The following is a 22,620-nucleotide window of genomic DNA, read 5'->3' on the forward strand; positions in this document are numbered from 1 at the left end:
CTGGCCCTGAGCCCACCTTCATAATAGAGAGGATCTATGCAGTCCTAGCAGTTGCTTTTCTGAAACTCCCCCTCTTGACCTTAAAACCCAGGAAGGCCCCTCAGAGTGTCCCAACTCTTTGTTAAGAAATGGCTTAAAGATGAGTTGTATTTAAGGGTAGCATAAATAGATAGTAGTGACATGCATGAGCGGTATGTGCAGCATCAGTGATTGCAGAGGGTTTCAGTGGAAAAGTGAGACCAGGTACAATTACCTTGTCCCTTCCATGTTTTTCATGCCACATGAATTGAACCCACAGTATGAAAACCTCTGGCTATCACATTATGAATGAATGCTAAGTAGGGACCATTGACCTTGTGCATTAAGTTATATAAGAAAACAAATTCAGACTTTTACTCTCCCAATATTCTCGAACACCTTTTTCACACCTGTGGGTTTGCTTTGCGACATGTTTAGCCAATGTTTATGGACCATCCTTTACGAGCTCCATGGCTGGTCTGTACACTTCGTTTTACAAAGCGAACTATGCTATTCTCAGAAGCATCTGAACAACTCCGTAAAGTTCGCTAAATCATGTTTTCATGAAAAGCAAAAGAAATTCGTAGCTTAATTATATTCAGGTTCTCCTGAAACATCGAATTTGGGAGAAACTTTCCCTTCCACTCAATTTACTTATGCCTGAGAACAAAGGAGCGAAGACTCACGAGGCCTATTGTTTCTGCTTCCTGAAGCATGTTTTACAGAGAGGGAAGCAGAACCAGAGTTGAAACTGCCAAGTACCCTTGCACATCAGGGTGTATAAACCATGCACATTATACTCTCAAAAGTACAACTTTTTGATTATAGCGGTTCTTCCCCCTATAACTACCCTCCCACCTGCAAACCATCCCATCTCCTACTCCCTCTTCCATTCCATTCCATTCTTCATTAAGATTCATTTTTAATTAGCTTTATATAAAGAAGATCAACTCTATACTGAGTAAAGATTTCAACAGTTTGCATCCACAGACACACAAAGTATAAAGTACTGTTAGAAGATTGGTTTTACTGTTAATTCTCATAGTACAACACATTAAGGACAGAGGTTCTACGTGGGGAGCAAGTGCACAGCAACTTGTTGATTTAACAATTGACACTCTTATTTATGACGTCAGTAATCATCCGAGGCTCTTGTCATGAGCTGCCAAGGCTATGGAAGCCTCTTGAGTTCACAAACTCTGACCTTATTTAGACAAGGCCATAATCAAAGTGGAAGTTCTCTTCCCTTCAGAGAAAGGTACCTCTTTCTTTGATGGCCCAGGGCAATTTTTTAAGCTGTTTTCTTCCTAGTCATTGAAAGAATGCAAAAGTATTCATAGCAACCTTGAAGTTGATTTTTAATTTGTAGAATGCACTTTATCTAAAATGTGTCAGTGTGCATGGCAAATGGGAACTTATAAATAGTATCTTTGTTAGATTGGTTGAGATTTCTAAACCATGTTTTCTTTCCCGAATGCTGACATTCTTTGAGATGGATATGTTTTTATCTCATTTAATAGTTATAAAAGCCCAGTGTGGTATGGGTGTCCTTATTGTGCCTCTTCTAGAGCTGTGGAAACTGAGGCACAGAGAGATTAACTTCTCCAGTTCTGGTTATCTATTGCTACAGAGCAAATTATCCTATTGCTTAATGGTTTAAAACAACTGTTATTATCTTTTGTGGTTTCGTTGGGTCAGGAATTATTTGGAAAGGGCTTGGTTGGGCAGTTCTGGCTTGGGATCACTTGTGCAGCTGTGGTCAGACAGCTGGAGTTAGGGTAGTGGGATTGTGAGCTCTCCAGGGAAGGGAAGCAGCTGGGGGCCAACAGGCATCTTTCCATGTCAAGGGCTCCTTCACAGAGCGCCAATTCCAGTACAGTCTCATAGCTGCACTGCTTATGTGGCAGCACAGAGCTCCAGTGTGAATGGAACCAGCAAGCTGAGTGCTGCACTTCCTTTTCAGACCGTTCCTCGAACATCACGTCTTGCCACCTCCAGAGATTCAAAGGGAGCCAGTATATGAGGGTACTGCAGAAAGTTCCTGGAGAGGCCAGCACTGTGGTGTAGTGGGTTAAGGTGCCTCTTGCAACACCCGCATCCTGTATCAGAATGCTTATGCTAGGCCCAGCTGCTCCGCTTCTGATCCAGCTCCCTGCTTAAGTGCCTGGGAAGACAGTAGAAGATGGCCCAAGTACCTGGGCCCTGCACCCATGTGGGAGACCCAGATAAGGTTCCTAACTTCTGGTCCAGACCTGGCATTTGTGGGCATTTGTAGAGTGAACTACCAGAGGGAAATCAGTCCCTCAGTCACTCTGCCTTTCAAATAAATAATAAATAAATAATCTTGAAAAAAAAAAGTTCCTAGAAAAATGGAATCAACAGATACTTATTCTGGTATAAAAAAACTTGAAAATCCATGCATAATTTTGTTTAAAAGACTTTATTTATTTGAAAGAGTTACAGTGAGGGAAGGAGAGACAGAGAAAGAGAGGTCTTCGGTCTGCTGGTTCACTCCTCAAATAGCCAGAAGGGCCAGGACTGGGCCAGACTGAAGCCAGGAGCCAGGAGTTTCTTCTGGGTCTCCCATGTGGGTGCAGGGCCCAAGACCCTCGACCGTCCTCTGCTGCCATTCCCAGGCCGGGAGCAGAGAGCCGGATTGGAAGCTGAGCAGCCAGGACAGGAACTGGCACCCATCAAACTTTATGAAGTACTGTATAAAGTCCCTCATCCCAGGTGTGAGACAGGAGTTATTGTTTCATCTATCTCTGGAAAACAGCATGCCATTCCCAGTGACTCAGCATGAGGTGGTGGAGCTGGGCTCCAGGCACTCAGTGTGCAGAGTCTGCATGCCTAACAGCTACACTACACAGCCACCATTCTAGTGCCAGTGCTTACTCCCAAACAAATGAGTCTTTGGCTAAAGATCTGTCTGAGGCCCGAGGCACTCTGCCATCTGTGAGTTGAGATCTGTACTTAAGTGTTTCTCAGGCAACCTATTGCCTTTAAATACACCTTGAATTGCAAGTATTTATTGTGGGCCTTCTGGGGGCTAGTTTCTGTGCTGATTCTGAAAGCCTTAAAGGAGCCTTAAAGGAGTTCCTATGCCTGAAGACCCGTAGGAGAAACTGCCATGTGAACAAATTCCAATACAATATGATAAATACAACTTCTGTAGTTAGAGGACAGGTGAGCTGATGGCATGTCTGCAGTTGCCTTTAAAACATTTCTAAAAACAAAATCAAACATCAGAAACTAGGTGGGGGAGAAGTGGATCAACCCAGCTGTGAAAAATTGACAATAGTTAAAGAGGGGTGATAGGTACCTGGGAGGACCTGTAGGTACCATTGTGCTCATTACTCTCCTGGATGGGTCTGAACTTTTCCATAAAAAACAAGGCCACAAGGCAGAGAGGAGGACGTGGGAGGTGACTAGCTCTGGAAGAGTGCCAGGTGAGGAAGCAGCGGGGCAGGAGGGCTTGCTGGAAGACTGATGGTGGAGTTGCCTTTTTTGTGTGTTCGTGTGCATGATAAAATTATTCTGTGTTTTGGTTGTATGGGGATGCATTTCAGTCATCCATGAACAGACGATGTGTGTGAGCTGAGCTGCTGAGCTGGGAGGACCTGTAACAGTCTGCAGAATAAGCAGCTCAAGGAAGAGCTCTCCAGGTGATGACAGAGGAGGCTGGCACCCACCCCTGCCAGCACCGTGGCTGCCAACTGCTCTGAACGTAGGCAGACTTGTCCACCGTGGAGTAAAGCTGACCTTGATTTTTCTGCCCTAGAGGTTCGTATTCAGTGATGAGAGAACTAGCGGGGGAGATGAAACTCACTTAAAGCTGCGAGAGTGCTTGCCGCTGACTCCGCTGCCGCCCCTGGAGAGCAGGGTGTTTTCTACCCAAAGTCTAGCATTTGGGGCTGAAGTTTGTCTTCTCTTTGGGTAATGTTCATTGTTTTAGTCAGGTTTTTTGTTACTACAGTGAAATGCCTGAGGCAACTACCTTTACACAGAGAAAAGGTGAGGTTTCTCTTGCTCACAGCTTTGGAAGTTCAAGGCCAAGATCAGGTGGTCCTATTGCATTGGCCTAGAGGAGGGCAGTGGTGAAGCAGGTGCAGAGGAAGGATCGCATGGTGAGCCAGGAAGCAGAGTTGGGGGCTGGGCCCAAACTCAGGCTTTTATAACAACCCTTCTTTTGTTTTTTTGTTTTTGTTTTGACAGGCAGAGTTAGACAGTGAGAAAGAGAGACAGAGAGAAAGGTCTTCCTTTTTCCGTTGGTTCACCCCCAAGTGGCACTACGGCCTGCGCGCTGCACAGATCTGAAGCCAGGAGCCAGGTGCTTCCTCCTGGTTTCCCATGCGGGTGCAGGGCCCAAGCACTTGGGCCACCTCCATTGCACTCCCCGGGCCACAGCAGAGAGCTGGCCTGGAAGAGGAGCAATCGGGACAGAATCCAGCGCCCCAACTGGGACTAGAACCTGGGGTGCCAGTGCCGCAGGCGGAGGATTAGCCTACTGAGCTGTGTTGCCGGCCTGTAACAACCCTTCTTGTGAGAACTGATGACTGCACCCAGTGACCTCTGAGCTTTCACCCTCTGAGTACCATTAATTTATGTCTTTGAAGTTTAAAGTATGGCACAAGTTTGAGGGCCACATCAGCACTCATTGAGTTGAAGAATTATACTTTAAAAATATTTGATCTTGGATGATAATTCAGCAACCATTTTCTCAACAGAGGACAGAATTCTACATGCAAATTTACCAGGAAAAAATAAGAAGCTCTCTATTCAAGATGAAATATTGAATTATTTAAATACTGGATGAGAGGAATTCCATGATAGCTTTTGTAAAAAATCAGATAGTTGGGGCTGGCTTTGTGGTATAGAGGCATATGGGTGCCAGTCCAAGTCCCAGCTGCTCCACTTCCCATTCAGCACCCTGCTAATGTGCCTGAGAAACCAGTGGAAGATGGTCCAAGTGCTTGGGCCCCTGCACCCACATGAGAGATCTGGAAGAAGTTCCTGGCTCCTGACTTTGGCCTGGCCCAGCTCTGCCTGTTGTGGCCATCTGGGAGTGAAACAGCAGATGGAAGATCTGTGTCTCTCCTTTTCTATTCTGCCTTTTTAAAAATAAATAGATCTTAAATAAAATCAGATAGCTGGTAACTTTTTTATCAGAAGTATTACTGACCATCAGGTAGACTACATCTACAGTGTTTTCTCTACTTCTGATTGCCATCCTTTATTTCTTTTTTTTTTTTTTTTTTTTTTTTTTTTTTTTTTTTGACAAACAGAGTGGATAGTGAGAGAGAGAGAGACAGAGAGAAAGGTCTTCCTTTTGCCGTTGGTTCACCCTCCAATGGCCGCCACGGCTGGTGCGCTGCGGCCAGCGTACCACGCTGATCCGAAGGCAGGAGCCAAGTGCTTCTCCTGGTCTCCAATGGGGTGCAGGGCCCAAGCACTTGGGCCATCCTCCACTGCCTTCCCGGGCCACAGCAGAGAGCTGGCCTGGAAGAGGGGCAACTGGGACAGAATCCGGCGCCCCGACCGGGACTAGAACCCAGTGTGCTGGCGCCGCTAGGTGGAGGATTAGCCTATTGAGCTGCAGCACCGGCCGCCATCCTTTATTTCGTTTTTTTATTTTGAAAATATCCAAACATGCTCAAAAGTAGAGACCATAACAAACTTCCATGCTTATATGCTGTTTCATCCATGAATACTTTGCCATTTCCATCTCCCTCTTAAATTTTTTCACTTACTAAAAGGCCTTTTAAAGGCACAGTGCATTATTATATCTAATAATTCCTTAAAACTATCTAATAGACCGCATGTATCCAATGTCGCTGATTAGCTAAGCAGTCTTTTTACAGCTGACGTTTGGATCCAAACAAGGTCATCATTACAATTAATTTTGTCTCAAGTCTTTAAATTTCACTGAATGTAGCACAGTGCCTTTCCTCTTTTTATCCCTCATCACTGACTTGTTGAAGAAATGGACTCGGTTGCCTTGTAAAGTATCCCACATTCTGGCTTTGACTAATTGCTTCCCAGGGTGTTGATGTAACTCTTCTCTGTATCCTGTATTTCCAACGGACCTGGAGTTAACAGCTTGTGCAGATCCAATTCTTTCTCCCTCCCTCCCATCTGTCCTCCTTCTTTCTTCCCTCCCTCTGTGCTGTATTTTTTAGAATATCTCACTAGTGATATATATTATGCTTCTTATCAGCACACATAATAATCTGGTTGTCTCACTTTAAATGATGCTAAGGATGACAGCCTAATCCCTTCATTACAAGGTTCTGTTAAAACATTATCCAACAGTGGCAATTGTCTGAATCAGTTATTTAATTAGAAATTGCAAAATGTAATTTTTAAACTGCTATGCTGCATTTATTGTCTAGAATTCTGTATAGTAACCTTTTTTCATCATCTATTAACCATATTGGTAGGCAGGTGGCTAGTGAGCTAAGGGCTGCCAACACCCAATCCCCATCACCTTGCCTGCTGATTCAGCATGGCTGGAGGCACACCCTCTCCACCATGCAGCGAAGCCTCACTTTCCATCCTGCACCAGACACTGCGACACATAACTGGAGATCACCACTTTCCCGGCAGTCCCACCCCAAACACTGAGTGTCTACATTCAATCAGGGCCTGCCATGAGTACTCACTAGCCCTTATCCTATAAAAGACCCAGCCTGGGTGGGACCAGTTCCATCTCTGAGGGTGCCTGCATCCATGCCCGAGTGTGTACTATCCTTTTGCTTTTCAATAAATCCTGTTTTTCTGCTCATCTCTGTGTTGGGCTTCAGTTGTATTCCTACATGCAGGAAGACAAAAACCTGGACTATATATAGCCGGGGGGCTCTCAGAGCCCAGCTGGGGCTCCAACCACTGTCTATGCAATCACTTCAAAATATGTATTCCACAGGAAAGAAAAATCTTTGTTTTCTAATTTTCAGAGTAGAGTCAGTGCCTTTGCTATTCCTAATGTTGAGACCTTTAATTTTTAGTCTCTCCTCCCCCCCCCCGACTTTTTTTTTTTTTTTTCAATTTGTTGGTTTGAAAAGCAGAGTTACAGAGATCTCCATCCAGTGATTCACTCCCCAAATGGCCACAGGTCTAAACTAGGAGTCAGGAACTTAATCTGGGGTCTCCCAAGTGGGTGGCGGAAGTCCAAGCTCTTGGGCCACCCTCCGCTGCTTTCCTAGGCCATTCGCAGGGAGCTGGATGGGAAGTGGAGCAGCTGGGACTGGAATCAGCGGCCAGATGGGATACCCGTATGGCAGGCAGCTGCTTAACCTGCTAAGCCACGATACCAGCCCTCTGCTATTCTTTAGGAACAGCAATATAAACGAAAAAGCTGGAGGCTTCCCATGATGGTGTGATGGATTTGTGGCATCTTTGCTAACTACTGTGTAAGACTTCCTCCAAATTTAGACCTATGCGCTCCTGTTTCAAAGCTCCTGCTTCGAAAACTAAAATTCACGAGGGCTCTTGTCTCATAAGACCAAAGCAGCGCCCGCAAACACAAACCTTTATCAACCGTGCACTTAGTATTAATGCATGGATATCCCAACTGACCACCTAGAGAAAGTGCCTAAGACCGACCGGGAAGGAAGACTGAATCCTGTTCAATCACTGTATTTTATGTCATTTATTTGACCACAGGCGATCACTGCACCAACAGCACACACCGACTCCGGCCATGTTTTACCATCCGTGTTAATTATTCACTGTCCTCCGAGGGGTCGTCAGCTCGGAGCGTGCCAGGGCGGGCGAGCAAGCGAGCCCCTCCCCAGCGTCTCGCTTTCCCGCGCTCGGGGCAAGCTCCGCCCGCGTCGCCTCCTGGGCGCCGTCCAGCCCCCCGCCGAGCCTGGTCGCGGGAGCGTAACGAAATTTCCAAAGCGGTCAGACTAGCTGGGCGACTTCGGGACAATGAGCCTTTATGTTTCAAGGTAGGAGCCCAACTGTGACGAACCAAAAGGTTTTCTGGTGCTGGGCTGGAAAAAAATAAAACCCGCCGCAAGCTGCCCTTGTTGAGGGCGCCCGCCGCGGGGGACGTGAGGCGAGGCCGGGACCCGCGGCCGCCCGTCCCTGGGACTCGGCCTGGGCGGCGGCTTCTCGCCACCACGCATAGCCACCGTCTGCCCCAGCCCCTCACGCCTAGAGCCCAGCGCAGACGGCGCACAGGTTGCTACCGGCGCACCGGAAGTGACGCGGCGCTCCAGCTGCCTGGCCTTTCGCGAGGAAGAGGGTTTGCGTGGCTCGCCGTGACCGGGCCACGCGGTGGTGCTTCTGTCTGCGCTGGTCCCTCGGCCCGCTTCCCTAACAGCCTCCACTCACTCCTCTGTGCGCCTCACCTCGAAGCCCACTTAAGGGCAGACCCCCGCCTTGCAGAGGAGAGCGCCAGGGCTGAGCCCCGCGAGTGCCTTGCGTGGCCTCCAGCAAACCCGGGTGCCTGCGACATGTCCCCACCAGGAGGCAGGGCGAGTGGCCCGTCCGTCGAGGTCAGGTGCTTCCCAGCCAGGCCTGCCTTCCTCCTGTTCTGTTTGGGTTGGCAGACAGCAGATCGCTGGGTCTGGCTAGGGAGATAAATCCCCTGTGTAAGCAGGACCCTTTCCCCTTGGGAGTCATTTTTTTGGGGGGCGATGCTGGCCCAGGCCTGGTCACAGATATTTAATAACCAGGGAAATGGCCACTGTGTATTGCTGAAGGAAAAGCAAGTGCGTAACAGAATTTATGATCGGGTCGCATTTTGTAAGACAAACCTCTAGGCGTCTTCATCTTTATTACAAGTTCCGGTCCCCCCCAGCTAAGAATTCGAAGTAGAGGCATCCATATGCAGTGAACAAGTGAAAGCAGAGTTTTTTATTTTCTTTTTCTTTAAAAAATGATTTATTTATTTATTTGAAAGTGAGTGTTACAGAGAGAGAGAAGTCCTCCATCCGCTGGATCACTCCCCAATTGGCCTAAATGGCTGGAACTGGGCGGAACCGAAGCCAGGAGCCAGGAGCTTCTTCCTGGTCTCCCACACGGGTGCAGGGGCCCAAAGACTTGGGCCAAATCTTCTACTGCTATCCCAGGCCATAGCTAAGAGCTGGATCAGAAGTGGAGCAGCTGGGACTCGAACCAGAACCCATATGGGATGCTGGCACTGCAGGCAGTGGCTTTACCTGCCACTGTGTCAGTCCCTCCCCCCTTGTTTTGAATAGACAGAGTGAATATATATTAACATGGAGAGATACCCAGTGTGGGAGCGCCAGAGTGGCCTATGAGAACGAGGCAGAGAAAGCCTGAGAAGGGTTGTCAAGGGCAAGAGAGGGCCCCTCCCTCATTATCAGTCTCTCTTATGAGGTGAGCGGTGGTGCCTTATGGAGCAAAGAGTGGTGTCAGCATGCCTGAAGCAAAGGGTTTTTTTGTTTTTATTTTTTTAGAATTATTTTATTTATTTGAAAGAGTTACAGAGAGAGGTAGAGCCAGAGAGGGGTCCTCCATTCTGCTGGTTCACCCCCCCCCCCCAAATGACGGCAACAACCAGAGCTGAGCTGATCCGAAGCTAATGCCAGGAGCTTCTTCCAGGTCTCCCACATGGGTGCAGGGGCCCAAGGGCTTGGGCCATCTTTGCTTTCCCAGGCCATAGCAGAGAGCTGGATCGGAAGAGGAGCAGCTGGGACTTGAACCAGCGCCTATATGGGATGCTGGCACTGCAGGCTGGGGCTTTAACCCACTACGCTGGCCCCAAAGCAAAGGGTTTTTAATAGTGCCTCCTGTTGCTGTGGATTCGTTCTGAGAGGAGGAGTGTGGTGGGGGCAAGAGGCACGGAATCACCACACAGACCCCGTGAGTTGGGTGAAAGTGGGCCAGAGGCGAGCAGCCCGCAGATTCGTTTATTTCAGTTGGTACAGCGGCTTAAATAGCCAAGGCAGCCAATCCGGTCACGGGGCTGTTTATGCCCTAACCAATCACAGCCTGTTGCCAGGTGGTTTCCCAGGGGGTTTCTGAAGCCACTCCTGAGTAACTGACACTCGCTTGCCAGCGGCCATCTTGGCATGGCCTTCTCATTCCACCACATTTCTCGTTCCACCGCATTGCCTCCTTTTTGTTTATTTTTGAGCAACGAGAGGCATGATTCTTGGCCATACCATTGTTGACCCCATTTCCATGTGGTCTCCATACGTGGCTGTGCCTCTCTTAGGTTGTCCCCCAGGGGATCTTACCCGTCATTGACTAACCAGTGCTCAAAACGGGAGACCATAGGAGTGCTTACTCAGATGGGGGTAGGAATGAGGAACAGTGCTAATCAGGAATGGCATGACAGCACACAGGCTGTGGGCTCTTTGAGTGGCTGAGCAGAGCTAGTGGGGTATAAAGCAGTAGCGGATGTGGCTATGGACAGTTTCTCAGGGTAGGATGATAGGGCAGGTGTGGCTGCTAATAAGGCGGATTCTCAGTCTTGTTCAGCTGGTTCTGGTTGGCTGTCAGTTGCAGGCTTGATGTTTCTGGCTGGTACCCAAATGGGCTGTCCTGCATTCTCTGGAAAGACACCAGCATATCCTCAACTCTTGGTTAGCAGAAGCCTTTCTACGGATGTTGGAATCCAGGGCCTGAATTCTGCAGCCACTTTGACATTAAACGCAAACATGTGGGTGGGATGGGGGTCTAGCGGCTGCCCTGAGAGCCTGGGGTTCCTGAGGACAGCCACAAATGTGGGGATCCTCACTGGGTGCAAATGGGATGCCCTCGTGTGGGTTATTGCCTGGAGGTAATCTAAGTTCATCCCAAGGGTATTTGGGGGGTGGCTGACTAGGCATTGCTACATTGTTTGCTACATTGTCATTTTCACTGTCGGGAGCTCTCTTCCTGAGTCATCAACTGTTGTCTGTGAGGCAGACGCCTGGAGTGTCAGGCTCTTATCACTCACAGATTCACTATGTTTGGTAATCTACGTGAGATTCTGAGAGGGGGGTATCTTTCCCATGCTTGAGTGTTTAAGAGCGGTGCTCCGCACCAACTCTAGCCAAAGGAAAGACACGCACAGCACTGCTGCCATAACAAAGCAAATTCCTAGCACCTCAGCAGCTGATGGCATTCTGCAGGGGGTTCCCTACCTTAGGCGAACAGACAGTGGTGTATCAGAGCGTAAGTATGTCCTGTGCTTAGTGGGGGACTTCCTTGGTTCGTTAGGTCAAGGCCGTATGCCCACACGGTGTCTCCGGAGCGTCACCTCTCTCAGTGAGGGAAGATGACCTGGTTCCAAATTCTGGGATGATCAGTCCCTTATGTGAATTCGCCGTGTGAACTGAAAGTAAAAGGAGGAGCCGAGAAGGGACATAGGCTTCTGGGCGGTGTGTGCCTAACCTGGGGTCACTTAGACCAAGGACAAGGAAAGGGGCGTAGGAGGGGGTTCTGTGCTCACCCTCACAGAACCGAACAACACACAAAACACCAAGGAGCCTCCAAGCTTAACTTCTGTGTGGCTTTCACTGCTCTCATCCTCCCTGTCCCAAATGAGACACAAGTGCATCCTGGGAAGGTGGGCATATCAAATTGATAGGTGAGGGGCTAAAGTTACAATGCAGGGCTGGCAAAAATCCCAGCTCACCAATTTCTGTCTCACCTGGCTTCCCCATATCAAAGCCAAAACAGGCACCACACACGCAAATACCCTAGGGAAAACAACCATAAGTATATACAGCAAACTACTGATTTTGGATTATAGGTGACTTTAATTTTCTTTATTATACTTTCCTGTTCTGAAGTGTTTGCTACAGGAAGCATGTTTTATCTGACAGGAAAGCCTGACTTATTTTTCAAAAGAATATCAGATCACAGTGTTGAGGGCATGGGTATATCCTAATCTCTTTTTTAATAAAGATTTATTTATTTATTTGAAATTCAGGGTTACACACAGAGAAGGAGAGGTAGAGAGAGAGAGAGAGAGAGAGGTCTTCCATCTGCTGGTTCACTCCCCAATTGGCTGCAATGGCCAGAGCTGTGCTGATCCAAAGCCAGGAGCCAGGAGCCTCTTCCGGGTTTCCCATGCAGATGCAGGGGCCCAAGGACTTGGGCCATCCTCTACTGCTTTCCCAGGCCATAGCAGAGAGCTGAATTGGAAGTGGAGCAACCATGACACGAACCGGTGCCCATATGGGATGCCGGCACTGCAGGCAGTGGCCTTACCTGCTACACTACATCCTAATCTGTAATGTGGATTCTTGCCTTTCACAAAGAAGTCTAAGTGGAGAAATTTACATGGGTGGACCAATGGGAATAGGATTTATTTAACAGGGAGAGAGAAAACATACATTCATGCACCAGCATGGGCTGCCCCACACTGAGGAATACCTGTCACCAGTGGACTAGAGGATTTCCCCAGGGCAATGGGGGTGGGGCAGAGAGAAAACCTGTGCAGCACCTCTAACCATCATCCCTAGCCAAAGAAAAAACTCTCCCCATTCCCAGCCTCTTTTATGAGGTAGAGGGTAGTGCTGTTGCATGCATGAAGCCATCTGGGATGTTTATGATATATCCATCAATTTCATGTGGAGCTTAATATCCACATCTCCTCCTCCTTCTTGATCTCCCTGAAGTACAGGGAAGGGGGGCATCTTTGATTGCCAGATAAACAGGTAACATGCAAGGTTATAAGGGTTCCCACTCCTCAGACTTACCCAGATGCCTGCCTATCCACACCACATCAACAGCATTTAATAGGAAGGGAGCCAGTAAATGGGTCCCATGGGTGAACTTGCACTGTTGTGAGCCATGACAGCGACTCAGAATGAAGAATAAGTAAAAGTGGGCCGGCGCCACGGCTCACTAGGCTAATCCTCTGCCTTGCGGCGCCGGCACACCGGGTTCTAGTCCCGGTCGGGGCGCCGGATTCTGTCCCGGTTGCCCCTCTTCCAGGCCAGCTCTCTGCTGTGGCCAGGGAGTGCAGAGGAGGATGGCCCAGGTGCTTGGGCCCTGCACCCCATGGGAGACCAGGATAAGTACCTGGCTCCTGCCATCGGATCAGCGCAGCATGCCGGCTGCGGCGGCCATTGGAGGGTGAACCAACGGCAAAAAGGAAGACCTTTCTCTCTGTCTCTCTCTCTCTCACTGTCCACTCTGCCTGTCCAAAAAACAAAAAACAAACAAACAAAAAAAAAAACAACAAAAAAAGAATAAGTAGAAGCAACATCCCCAGAATGGGGATTGTGATGACTAGTTTATGTCTCTGGCACTGAACTCTGTTCCTGTTTGGAGTTTTCCAGTGAGAAGGTTCAAGAAAAGGTACAAGATCCTATGCATTGAAAAATGTAAGCCCAAAATTCCTTTTGGAAACTTGTGCAAAAACCCTTATAGCATTTTCATTGATGGCAAATGGGAGTTGAGTCACCTGCCAAAAGTCTAAATCACCAGGACAATTGTAGTAGGTATTGGGCCATGGTCCTGAGGGATGTAACTACTCTCCCTCCTCTCCTGTTGTTCTTTTGTTTGCGTCTTCGTGATCCTAATTGGTGAGAAAATGTTATTTCCTGCATCTTGACTCTGGTCTTCTGTGACTAGGTGAAGAGTGGGCAGGAGTGTGCATGGGTTTGTGTGTTGCACAGTTACCTCCACACTGAATCTGTTGCCAGGGGTAGGAAGCTGAGCATGGACAGGAACCATGTGGGTGGTTCTGACAGCATCCTTGCTCCCCAGATGTGAGCTCTCTGTGTCCCAGAAGGTACCTCTAAGAGTTTGTTCTCTTGTTTGTTTGCAGCAAACAATAGCACAAACTTTATTCCCCTATTGCAAACAAGTCACACTCCCGTAAGCGAGTGGGAATCAGCCCCAGGCAGGTGCATCATCGGACTTCTGACTCTACTTTATTTACTCCTTTGAAGCCCTGAAGAAGCATCATCACGGTCACACACCCAGAGTGGCTGCCCTAGGAGCTCTGTGTGAGGAGCTGGTCTGTCCATCACGCTCATGTCTAGGGAGGAATCTCCCATATTTGTTGGAAGGAGGTGCTATTGCGATGCCAGCAGGGCTATACCAGGCTCTACCCACTTGCTGGGCAACTCCTTGATCCTGCTGATCCTGGTCACAGTCACCACCTCCTACTGGCCCCTGCCATGGAGCCAGGGGACTCCCAGGAACTACTTGAGGCCAGCACTCACTCACTCACTATCACTCACTCCTTACTGCCTCTCCTGGCTAGGCTGGAGGCTGCGGGGCTGTGGAAAGCTGCCACTACTGTCTTGGAACAGTGGCTTCCTGGTTGGTACCTGGAGATCCCTCACCAAAAAAGGAGACAAGGGGGGCCGGTGCTGTGGTGCAGCGGATTAAAGCCCTGGCCTGAAGTGCTGGCATCCCATATGAGCACTGGTTTGAGTCCCAGCTGCTCCACTTCTGATCCAGCTCTCTGCTATATATGGCCTGGGAAAGCAGTGGAGGATGGCCCAAGTGCTTGGGCCCCTGGACCCACATGGGAGACCAGGGGGAAGCTCCTGGCTCCTGGCTCCTGGCTTTGGATCAGCACAGCTCCAGCTGTTGCAGCCAGTTGGAGAGTGAACCAGTGGATGGAAGACCTCTCTCCCTGTCTCTGCCTCTCTCTGTAATTCTTTCAAATAAATAAAATAAATCTTAAAAAATAAGAAAGAAAAAGGAGACAAGGAGCTGATTTCTTGTGGGACAGATTTTAGCTGATGGCAGACAAGAATCAGTGGAGGGGCTGGCGCTGTGGTGTAAGCAGGTAAAGCCGCCACCTGAAGTGCCAGCATTCCATATGGGCATTGGTTCAAGTCCTGGCTGCTCCACTTCCAATCCAGCTCTCTGCTATGGCCTGGGAAAGCAGTCGAAGATGGCTCAAGTCCTTGGGCCCCTGCACCCACATGGGAGACCCAGAAGAAGCTCCTGGCTCCTGGCTTCGGATCGGCACAGCTCTGGCCGCTGCAGCCAGTTGGGGAGCAGACAAGCAGATGGAAGACCTCTCTGTCTCTCTTTCTGCCTCTCCTTCTCTGTGTAACTCTGACTTTCAAATTAATAAATAAATAAATCTTAAAAAAAAGATTAAAATCTTTTGCCCCTACAAAGACTTTGTTAAGAGGAGAAAAAACAAGTTATAGGTTGAGTGAGAATGTTTGCAAACTGCAAGTCTGACAAGGACTGGTATGTAAAGTAGATTAAGAATTCTCGGGGCTGGCTCTGTGATGTAGTAGGCTACACTTCCTCCTGTGATGCCAGTATCCCATATGGGTGCTGTTCATGTCCTGGCTGCTCCACTTCTGATCCAGCTCTCTGGTTACAGACAGGGAAAAGCAATGGAAGATTGCCCAAGTGCCAAGTGGGCCTCTGCACCTACATTGGAGACCTGGAAAAAGCTCCTGGCTCCTGGCTTCGGAGCAGCTCAGCTCCAGCTGTTGTGGCCATTTGGGGAGTGAACCAGTGGATAGAAGATCTCTCTCTCTCTCTCTCTCTCTATCTCTCACTTTCCCAGAGCTCTCTGTCTGTAACTCTGCCTCTCAAATAAATAAATAAAATCTTAAAAAAATACTCAAAATTCAATAGTTTGGAGCTGGCGTTGTAGTGTAGCAGATTAAGCTGCTGATTGTGACACCGGCATCCCTTAAGGGCTCCACTTCTGATCCAGCTCCCTGCTAATGCACCTGGAAAAGCAGGGAAAGATGTCCCAAGTGCTTGGGCCCCTGCACCCATGTGGGAGACCTGGAAGAAGCTCCTGGCTCCTGTCTTCAGCCTGGCCCAGCCCATATCCAAATGTGGCCATTTGGATAGTGAACCAGATGATGGAAGCACTCTCTCTCTCTCTCTCTCTCTCTCTCTGTAACTCTGAGTTTCAAATAAACCTTTAGAAAAAAAAGTTAAGAAATTCCAATTAGAAAATGGAAAAAAGTTAGGAAGAGATATTTATTGGGCTGGCGCCATGGCTTACTAGGCTAATCCTCCGCCTGCAGCGCCCGCACACCGGGTTCTAGTCCCGGTCGGGGCGCCGGATTCTGTCCCGGTTGCCCCTCTTCCAGGCCAGCTCTCTGCTGTGGCCAGGGAGTGCAGTGGAGGATGGCCCAGGTGCTTGGGCCCTGCACCCCATGGGAGACCAGAAAAAGCACCTGGCTCCTGCCTTCGGATCAGTGTGGTGCCCTGGCCGCAGCGTGCCAGCCGCGGCGGCCATTGGAGGGTGAACCAACGGCAAAGGAAGACCTTTCTCTCTGTCTCTGTCTCTCACTGTCCACTCTGCCTGTCAAAAAAAAAAAAAAGATATTTATTTCACTGAACAGGATACGTATATGGCAAGCAGAGCATGAGAAGAGGTTCAACACCATTAACTATCAAAGGAATGCAAATTCAAACTGCAATGTGCCATTGCTACATCCCTATCAGAACAGCTAAAATCAAAAATAGTGGCAACACCAAACATTAGCAAGGATGCAGAGAAACTGAATCCCTAGTACATTGCTGGTGGAAATGTAAATTGGCTCAGCCACCCTGGAAAACAGTTTGGCAATTTATTGTAAATCTAAGCATGTAACTACCATATGACCCAGTTACTGCACTCATGGGACTTTATGTCAGAGAAATGAAAACTATGTTTGAACCAAAATCTGTACACAGTGTTCTATTCATAATATTCAAACACTAACAGCAACCTGGAAGTCCCTCAATAAGTGAATGGTTAAACATATTGTATTGCATCCATCATGCAACAGTCTTCCACAGTAAGAAAGCACAACTTGGATAAAACTCTGGAGACTTACACTGAGGGAAAAATGTCAGCCCCCATAGTTACACATTGCATTAATCTATCTTTATATAGCATTCTTTTATTTATATAACAGTAATCTTTATATAATGTTCCTGAAATGACAAAATTGGAGAAATGAAGAACAGATTTGTTGTTGTCAAACACTGGGCAGTCGATACAGTTATAAAGGGACAATATGATGAGTCTCTGGGGGTGATGAATCTACTGTGTTTAACTGTAGTGGTGGACACACGAACCTACACGGGTGATAAAACTGCCTAGAACTAGGCACACACACACATACACACACGCCCCAGAGTAAAACTGGGAAAATCTGAGCAGATTGGTAGATTTTATCAGTGTTAGTATCCTGTTGTGATCTCCTAGTCTACATTGGTAAGACATTACCACTGGGGAGCACTTTGTAAAATGTTCAAGAGCTCTCTCTACAATGCATGTGAATTTTTAATTATTCTAAAATAAAATGTTTTAATTTAGAAAGTGCACTGCCTTGGGCTAATCAGTGCTCTTAAATCCATAGTCAACATGGGAGAAATTTTACTGACGACGATGGTTTTGGTGGTGGCGGTAGTAATGATGTTAATTACCATTCGCTGAGCTATCATTGTGAGCTCCAAGAGGGCTGAGATCTTGTCTGTATCACTCACTACTGTACCATAGAGACTACAGCTCATTGAACAAATATTTGTTGAATAGTTGGTACTGAGCAAACACCTATTGTAAATAACTGAACAATTCTGCAGGACGCCTATTATTAATCTCATGTCTTGTATGAGAAAACTGGAACTCAAAGAATTTAAGTAATATCCAAAAGCCAAACAATCTGTAACAGTGTCTGTGGTCTTAGTAATTACATCACAGTCTCCCAAATGCGAATGTAGCTTCTAATAAACTAATGTGAATGTCCTTTATTTTAGCAATAATCGCTTTAACTGCCTTGCATCCCTTGACAAACTTCAGGACTGTTCTTCCTTTGGTTTGTATTTATAGTACTGCATCAGCAGGTCTCCTCCCATGCCCCATTGTTCTCTGAGCAGCATCATGACAGATTATTATTAGTGCCACTGTCTATGAGAAAGAGAGAAACAACGTGGTTTTGTGGGTGTTTAGAAAAATTGACCGAAGAAAACATTCTTAAAGCAACACAGGCACTTTGGGAATTTCCATTAATTTCTGAGAATGCACTAGGAATCTTACCCTGAGAGTGTCTATTCTTCAAATTTAAATTGGCCACATAAAAGTCTGCAACTAGGTCTACTGTCAAGCATGAGAGATAGTTTGAATTTACTAAGTTTGGTGATTTGGTGGAAAAAAAAATCTCTTAGAAAATAAACTCCCTTGTTGTAAAAAATAAAACTGAAATGATAGCTTCCAAAAAACGTTCAAAGTCTTTATTATTTGATAAATAGGATTATGAATGATTTCCATTTTTCTCTTTATATTTGTCTACATGTTCTAATTTTTCTACCATGAGTATATATTACTTGTATATATCACATAGTAAGAATGAAAGAAAAGAAATTAAAAGAAGAATTTCAGCCCTTCTGAAATGAGAGAACCAAGGACTGAGTGTTTGTGTTGCCATTTTAGTGGGGGAGAGCAATCCAGAGCAGTGGCAGCGAGGGAAGGAGACGAGGAGCAGGGGGAATCGGAGAGCAGTGCTGAGCGGGGCATGAGCACAGCTGGTCTCTCAGTCGTACGGGAAGGCATCGGAGAAGCCAGGAAACCATGTATCTTGAAAGGGCCCACATGAGGGAAGAGAGAATTTATCCACTGACTCTTTTCTTTTTTTCCTTTTTTTTGGGCAAAGATTAGAATCTTGTGGTTTTTTTTGTTTTGTTTTGTTTTAGATTTATTTGTTTGGTTGAAAGAGTTACACAGTGAGAGAAGGAGAGGGAGAGAGAGAGAGAGGTCCTCCCATCAGCTGGTTCACTCCCCAGTTGGCCACAAAGGCCAGAGCTATGCCGATCCAAAGCCAGGAGCCAGGAGCTTCTTCTGAGTCTCCCACACGGGTGCAGGGGCCCAAGGTGTAAAGGCGTTGGCTTTACGAGCTATGCCACAGCGCTCACCCCAGATTTTAATCTTGATGAGGCACAGTTGATCAAAATTTCCTTTTATGAATTGTATTTTTTTTAGTTTAAAATGTTTATTTTATTTATTTATTTTTTGACAGGCAGAGTTAGACAGTGAGAGAGAGAGTGACAGAAAGAAAGGTCTTCCTTCCATTGGTTCACCCCCCCAAATGGCCGCCATGGCTGGCATGCTGCACCGATCCGAAGCCAGGAACCAGGTGCTTCCTCCTGGTCTCCCATGCAGGTGCAGGGCCCAAGCACTTGGGCCATCCTCCACTGCCGTCCCGGGCCACAGCAGAAAGCTAGACTGGAAGAGGAGCAACCGGGACAGAATCTGGCGCCCCAACCGGGACTAGAACCTGGGGTACGGGCGCCACATGCAGAGGATTAGCCTAGTGAGCTGTGGCGCCGGATTAAAATGTTTCTTTTCACTTTATTTGGAAGACAGAGAGATAGGCAGGCAGGCAGGCAGACACAGAGAGATCTTCCATCTGCTGCTTCACTCCTTAAATGCCCACAATTGCCAGGGCTGTGCCAGGCCAAAGCTAGGAGCCCAGAACTCAATTTCAAGTCTTCTAGGTAGATGGCAGGGACCCAAGTACTTGAGCCATCATCTGCTGCTTCCCAGGATGCACATGGACTTGAACCAGAGGGACTTGAACCAGAAACTGTGACTTGGGATGCAGGTGTCCTAAGCAGTGATCCAAGCCACTGTGACAAACACCCACCAGTGCGAGTCATGCTAAATCTAAGAATTCTTGTGTAGTCCTAAAGCCCAAATATTTTCTCCATTTTTTTGGTAAAATGTTATGATTTTTTGGTTTTGTTTTGTTCTATTGTTACATCTGTGATGCATTTTTATGTGAAACTGCAAAGTAGTTTGCAGGAATCCTTTTACATTTGTTTTAAAATCATAGTTCACACTGATATTTCCAGTTCAGATATAAGGTTATAGGATTTTTACTTAAAAAGAATTAAATTGATTCTCTTTTTAATTTTTTTTTTGATAAATTTATTTGAAAGACAGAGAGAAAGAGATAGATAGATTGATTTACCTTCAAATGCCTACAATGGACAGGGCCGGGCCAGACTGAAGACAGGAGCCTAGAACTCCATCTGGGCTTTCCACGTGGGTGGCAGGGACTTGAGCCATTGTTCTCTGATGTGGGATGTGGGTGTCTTAACTGCTAGTCTTTGCTCACCCCTGGCTGATTTTCTGTCTACCAGTACTCTCTGTTGCTGAGAGAGAGAGGTGTCAATTCTACAACTGTGGATTTGTTCAAGTCTCCCTTAAGTTCTCTCAGTTTTTGCTATTTTAGGAATTTTGAAGCACTCTTGTTATGTGCCTCCATGGCATGTGAACTATGACTTGAGAGATGAGATGCAATTGCAAACATTCCAAAACCAGAGAACATTTCAGGAGACAGTAATAACTACTTCAAAAATATAAAAACTATTTCATAGGCACCCACGAATGAGAGGTATGGCATGGTCCATGAAAGACAGCAAGCATCAGATTGCCAGAGTAGAAGGTAAAGTGGCAGAGAGTTATCAAGGAGTCATAACATTTCCTATATTTTGTTGTGCTAGCCTTTGGCCTGAATTATCCACAGGAATCTAGAAGAGGCAATTGAATTATCTGGATCATTTGCTTTGTGAAAACAACTAGCTTAGATGACTTGGGCTCCAAAGTGTGTCATATGGGCAGAATGGTCAGTAGAGCGTGATTCTGGGGCCAGCCTGCCTGCATCCAATTTCTTCTTCCAACACTCGCTGGCCCAGTGAACTCGAGCAAGTTCTTTCTTTCTCCCTCATTTTTTAAAAAGATGTATTCATTTATTTGAAAGGCAGAGATGCAGAGAGGCAGAGAGAGAGAGAGAGAGAGAGACAGAGAGAAAGAGAGAGAGACAGAGAGAGAGGTCTTTCATCTGCTGGTTCAGTCCCCAAATGGCCACAATAGCTGGAGCTGGGCCAATCTGAAGCCAGGAGCCAGGAGCTTCTTCTGGGTTTCCCATGCTGGTGCAGGGGCCCAGACTTAGGCCATCTTCTACTGCTTTGGAAGTGGAGCAGCAAGGACTGGAACTGGTGTCCATATGGGATGCTGGCGTGGCAAGTGGTGGCTTTACCAGCTAAGCCACAGCACCAGCCCCTCTCCTTCATTTTCTAAGCCAAAACAACAGAGCTTCAAAATGCATGAAGGCCGGTCTAGGCTAATCCTCTACCTGCGGTGCTGGCACCCCAGGTTCTAGTCCCGGTTGGGGCGCTGGTTCTGTCCCAGTTGCTCCTCTTCCAGTCTAGCTCTCTGCTGTGGCCCGGGAGTGCAGTGGAGGATGGCCCAGGTCCTTGAGCCCTGCACCCGCATGGGAGACCAGGAAAAGCACCTGGCTCCTGGCTTCGGATCGGTGCAGCGCGCCAGTCGCAACACGCCGGCCGTAGCGGCCACTTGAGGGGTGAACCAACAGAAAAAGGAAGACCTTTCTGTCTCTCTCTCTCACTGTCTAACTCTGCCTGTCAAAAAAAAAAAAAAAAAAAAAGGCCTGAAAACTTTCTCATCTGACTGTAATATTTATTATCAGAGGATGGAGTGGGATAGTCCATGAGAAGTGCTTAAAATGGTCTTTGCAAAATGCTCATTACTCAACAAGCAAAATCTATGTACTCCCAAAGCAAATATCTGAGTGAATGAACCAGGCAGAGTAGGACCTTGTATTGCTCTCCTAGGGCTGCCAAGGTTAACTGGATTGCTTTCAACCCTGAAATTGCTTCTCTTACATTCCTGGAAGCTGGAAGTCTGAAGTCAAGGCATCCCAGGGGGGCTCCAGTGGAGCTCCTTCCTCATCTTCGTGGTTGCTGGCAATTCTCAGGGTGCCTTAGCTGTTGGTGACAAAACTGAACTCCCAGTCTCATCTCCACATGGCCCTGTTCCCTTCACCTCTGCTTGCAAATTTCCTCTTCCATAAGGACAGCCGTCACAGGATCAGGAAGGTCTCATCTTCACTTGAATCCATCTGCAATGACCTATTTCTAACTAAGTTTGTATTTACAGGTTCTGTGTCACACACGTCTTCATCCCAGTGCAGATCTCAACTGCTCACATCCCGATGGCAGCTTTTTCTGGAGAGCAAGTTTCTAGAAGTCGCAACATATTTTTCTTCAACCTCTTTAGAAAAAAAAATCCCCAGATTTCTTTTCTGACGTTTTAATTTAGTAAAATCACATATAAAGATTCTAATTGACACTTTTTTGATAGACTTGGGCCATCGGTTGTCCGTTGCAGGGATCTGCGGCTAGAAGTGTTGCTGTGCATGCTGGTCCTTGGTTTGGCACATGGAGCCTGTCGCTTTTCTCTCCTCGTATTGCTGTCTCTGGTGTCTCCTTGCTAGCACGAGTGTTTGTGTCAGTGTAGACATTTTCTCACTTCTGTGAGTTAGAAACCAGAATTCCAAGTTTGCTACAATGGCAATATTTAGACTTAGTCTTTATAACCATCCTAAGAGCTTCCCTGGAATAGAGTTAATGTTTATTCCAAATGTTGCATGTAGCGTCTACAAAAATAAACCAGAATCCTAAAGGCTTACTAACTTGGAAATTATTGAGGAGCCTCAGCTCAATGGAACAATGTTATAGCTCATTTAGGCAGGGATGTTAGTAATTCTCTCTATTGATATTGAGTTACTAGCCCTCATAATTAGGGATCAGTGGCTAACAGTGCAGTGAAGACCATTATCCCTACCCCAGAGTCCTGAGTGCCTCTCCTCATTGCATTGTCCCAGTGATGCTAATTCTTTT

The 22,620-nt window shown here is 47.1% G+C and overlaps 1 long non-coding RNA gene across 1 annotated transcript; it reads left to right on the plus strand.

Moving 5' to 3' along the window:
• The first annotated feature begins 7,835 nt into the window (after window positions 1-7,835).
• On the plus strand, window positions 7,836-22,408 carry LOC149127776 (uncharacterized). Its single transcript, XR_016228927.1, has 2 exons — window positions 7,836-7,967; window positions 21,878-22,408. It is a non-coding gene; the product is annotated as an uncharacterized LOC149127776 (long non-coding RNA).
• The last annotated feature ends 212 nt before the right edge of the window (window positions 22,409-22,620 follow it).

The sequence above is a fragment of the Oryctolagus cuniculus genome, chromosome 2 (genome assembly GCF_051225735.1).
Source record: "Oryctolagus cuniculus isolate XC-2025 breed Fujian yellow rabbit chromosome 2, ASM5122573v1, whole genome shotgun sequence".
Classification (NCBI taxonomy): domain Eukaryota; kingdom Metazoa; phylum Chordata; class Mammalia; order Lagomorpha; family Leporidae; genus Oryctolagus; species Oryctolagus cuniculus.